The sequence below is a fragment of the Filicampus tigris genome, chromosome 11 (assembly GCF_054856515.1).
Source record: "Filicampus tigris isolate MCC_2025a chromosome 11, RoL_Ftig_1.0, whole genome shotgun sequence".
NCBI classification, from domain to species: Eukaryota; Metazoa; Chordata; class Actinopteri; order Syngnathiformes; family Syngnathidae; genus Filicampus; species Filicampus tigris.
Window position 1 is genome coordinate 4,169,853 of NC_141227.1, and position 4,841 is coordinate 4,174,693.

Here is a 4,841-nt window from a genome sequence, read left to right on the forward strand (position 1 = left end):
GAAAAAGTGTGGGCACCTCATTTTAGAATGTGGGAGGAAGTCAGAGAACTGAGAGACGGATGTGCTAACCCCTAAACCCATCGCCCCCAGACAATTGTTATTTGAGAAAATCTAAAAGCTACATACCGCTTTGGAAAGTAAAGCCTGAGTCATGTCACTGTCTTATTTACGTGTTCTTGTTTAATGCACAATATGAGAATTATTTTTTTTCTTCCTTGTTTTGTGGGTCCTTTGTCTTTTTGCTTTGAAAAAGAGGACGTCAGGAAGCCCGTAGCTTGACTGCGAGTTGTAGCAAATTTTCAGAGGCTGAAGGAAAACGGCATATACTAGGCTGTGATTGGTTGTTACCACATGTGATGTCATTTTAATTCGACAACAAGTGGTAAAATGATTTTTTAATGGTGTAAATTAAAAAAACAATGAAGTTATCAAATTCATTTTGGACAAAATATTAACTTTTTATTGCTGAGAATTACAAAGTTATGCTATGTTTTTACCATTTACCCTACAAATACATTTGAATGTATTTGTAAATACATACCAGTCATAAATATTTACTCCACATTGGCAGATCCATGCTTTCGTACAAACGTGTTAACGTGCACCACAAAGCATTATTTGCCGACGGTCATCTTTGCTTTCGGGTTAGTAACGGTTCAGGTGACGGCCGAAAATCACTTCTGTCTGCGCTTATTCCGTCAGTGTTTCAAAGTTTCCATCAGTCATCAGTCCGCCAGCAAAACAGGAGTCCGTCAGTGAGGGATCTGATGGACCTTCCGTCTGGACTGACGTCTGTACTGACATCTGTACTGACGTCTGTACTGACGGACTGGCCACCCCTGTGACCATCCATCCATCCATCCATCCATCCATTATCTATACCGCTTAATCCTCACTAGGGTCGCGGCGGCGCCGGAGCCTTTCCCAGCTGTCATCGGGCAGGAGGCGGGGTACACTCCGAACTATTGTTATAGGGCAATCGGAGACAAACAATCATACACACTCACAATCACACCTAGGGCCATTTTTGGAATGTGGGAGGAAACCGGAGTACCCGGATGGATATATATATATTCACTTACACTGCCCTACATAATTATTGGCAACCCTAGTTAAGATGTGTTTTTTAGCATCTAATAAATGTAGTTTTTTTAAAAAATAATATAGACCAAAAATGTAAATAAAATAAAAAAATAAATAAAAAGAAGAAAAGCCAACCTTTCATTTAAAGGGATACTTTACTAACTTTGTAATTTTCAGCAGTAAAAAGTTAATATTTTGTTTCATTGTTTTTTTAATTTACACCATTGAAAAATAATTTTACCACTTGTTGTCGAATTAAAATGACATCACATGTGGTAACAACCAATCACAGCTCAGTATATGCCGTTTTCCTTCAGCCTCTGAAAATTTGCTACAACTCGCAGTCAAGCTAAGGGCATCCTGACGTCCTCTTTTTCAAAGCAAAAAGACAAAGGACCCACAACGTAAATAAGACAGTGACATGACTCAGGCTTTACTTTCCAAAGCGGTATGTAGCTTTTAGATTTTCTCAAATAACAATTGTCTGGGGGCGATGGGTTTAGGGGTTACCACATCCGTCTCTCAGTTCTCTGACTTCCTCCCACATTCTAAAATGAAGTGCCCACACTTTTTCAGCATGAGCTAATTATGAAATGATCAAGTCAAGTCAAAATGATATAAGAACATTATTTATGTGTGTATATATTTAGTTATTAGTAAATATACTTGGAATTATCTATATATAATATATAACATAAGATAACATTGATCGCAATTAATCATATATTTCAACTACAATTTTCGACAAAGCTACTTGAGTTGGAATTAATGTGGGAAAAATATTTAATGTATATTTCAATTCAAAGACTGTTCTAATTGCTTCTTTGATCATTGAATATGATTCTGTGTCATCTTCCAAACCGCTTATCCTGTAAAGGGTCGCGGGGAGGTGCTGGAGCCCACACACACACAGGCACCGTCACTGAGCGAGAACCGATCCCACGCTGCCTGCACACAACTCAGGCGTGTGTACCACTACACCATCAGTGACCCTGAATATGATTCTTTTTCTGTGAAATACAATTGTTGAACAATACACCAAAGACGTACAACCAATATGGAATTTGAATTTGGCTTTCAAAAGTGCGTCCTCTAAATTTGGGTGCAAAGTGAGTAGAGGTGAGCTGCCACAGAAAGTAGCTACCTTGCTTTGATTTCATGGCCACTGTGAGAGCCAATCAGAGACGTGGCCGTACTTTGCCCAGATCTGCTATAAAGGCTGTATTGTAGTGAACGAAGCCTACTGATCTGAAGTCACAAAATCATCACCCAACTATGTCAAGTCCTGTGGCACTATGACTTATCATTATAATTATTAATCATTCTGTTCTCATATTTGTTTGCACCAACTTGAGTTCTTAATTTAGCATCTGATTTTTTTATGTATAAGAATGAGCTTACCATCGATACCTTGTTTTTGTTTGAATTCACATACAATGTATTACACGTGCTGACAGAAGAGATGTTAAATACTTTTTGCAAATAAAATACAAACAATCCATGTAATATTAAAAGTGGCAAAATAAATGTTTTCAGAATTCAAACCTGAAAAATGCAAGGGAAATGTACAATCCTTTATTTCATTTTCTCCTAATTACTGTATTTTAAAAAGTGCCTCAGGAGCTCTTGCTATCGTTTGCATAAGGACTATTGTAAAGTGAGAGTGGAATCTAAATTAAAGTAAAGCCAAAGGGGCCCTAAACTCTACAAACAACACTCTGTAACACTCTTGGGCAGGTTGTTACTTGTAGTGCTGCGACAAGAATGTTAACAAAGTCTGACTCATGAAATTGTCCACAATTGCACAACAACGTTGCAGTGACTGCACACTTCACGTCACACAACCTTTTCTCAAACAAAAGGTTCTACAGTAGTATGCCTGAAACAGTTCTTCATACTAATAGTGAGATATTGTAATTATTATTATTATTATTTAAGTACTGTATCGACTGTAGCCAGTCAGTGTGACAACTGAAAACAGGACAATGTCTCCACCTGCTGGTAAACAGTGAATCAGTGAACAATCATCTTCGTTTTCAGTACAATGTTCATAATTGTCCTGGAAGACATTATTTTCAAACGTCAGGAAAATCGTATTATGCATTCTTTCTTAGCACAATGTGGAAATCTATATCAATATGTTGCAATGGCTACTCATACTTAATCATTTGCAACAGACGTCAAATATTTTTGAGTCATCATATCATTCTTGAGTAAGATCGAGTTGCCCTAACTTAAGTTTTAATGAACATAATGGACCACCACCAACCAGCCACAACATACTTGCACATTTCAAATATAACCAATGCCATATGTGTATTCTGTCGTAACAACAATGACCCTGTTGGAGTTTTTAATTCCAGAAAAACGTTGTGATTGTAATTTGCAGTGGTATAGAACTGTACTGAGCATGGTTCCAAATACCTGAGACCATAAATGTCAAACTCATTTTAGTTAAAGGGCCACATTCACCCCAATTTGTATACAGTGCAAATATACACTGTATACTTGTTTTGGTGCAAACAATATTTTTTTTTTTATCTTGTTGCAAATCATATGAGTAATCAGACATTTCTGAACATAAACAATGCAAACAAATCCTTTTTTTTTTTTACTTACAATCAACCGCTGAGTGATATTTGAGACGAAAGACTCACCGTGGCATGGAAGCCTCACAGCGGCGTCTTATATAGTTCCAGTCAGGACCTTTTTGAACCTTTTTGAGGACCTCGGCCGCGGCCAACGGAAACCATACCGCGGCCAGTAATGCCTCACCGCGAAAATAGACAGACGATGACGTAGATGGAAAAATGGGCTTTCGGCAATGATTGATTAATTTTTTTTTTAAGTTTCCCCATCTATCATTTATCGCCTACAAAATGGGCGTCCGTCATAAGCACAATCGAACCCTATGTTATAGTCACGGGAATGCCCTTCTCAACTTGTTTTTGTGTTAGGATGAAAATGGCATGGAGTGCATCAGTCAAACATCTGGAATTGTGTTGTGACACTCAGCTTAACCCATCCAGAGTTGGGAGGGAAAGTGGTGATGTCCAAGATGGCCAACCTGCATTTGCCTTGTAGCTAATTGTCTTTGTTTAGAGACAAGCGAATTAGTGACGCATATTTATCCAAACAGTCCCATGTTTCACACTGAGTAAGTATCAATATGAAACATTATAAAAAACGTTTTCTTTGTGTTTATTGAATTCCTATTCAAGACGTTATAACATAACATCATTCTTCAATGTTAAAAAATGCTTCTATAAACAATATAACACTTAGATTGTTAGAATAAACTTTATTTTTTTAACAATTTCAGCTGGTGGCGTGCCGCGGAATTTTTGTCAATGAAGTAAATGTACCTTGACTCAAGAAAGTGTGAAAAACACTGACTTAGACTACCCAATGTGCATGAAAGGCACCTTTTGTTTTATTCAGCAGGTAAATGCTCAAGCTAGCAAATGGTAGGCTGGCACCCAAAATTGAAACGTTTAAAGGGGAAGTCAAGCCAAACACTTACTTCACAAGAATATGTTTAATGCAGGCCCACTAATCCAGTGATTCTCAACCAGTGTGCCGTGAGAGCTTTTACGGTGTGCCACGGAAAATGATCAAATTTGACTTTATTGGTTAAAGAATTATTTATAAATAAAAAAAAAAAAATCTATATGTATATATATATATATATATATATATATATATATATATATATATATATATATATATATATATATATATATATATATATATATATA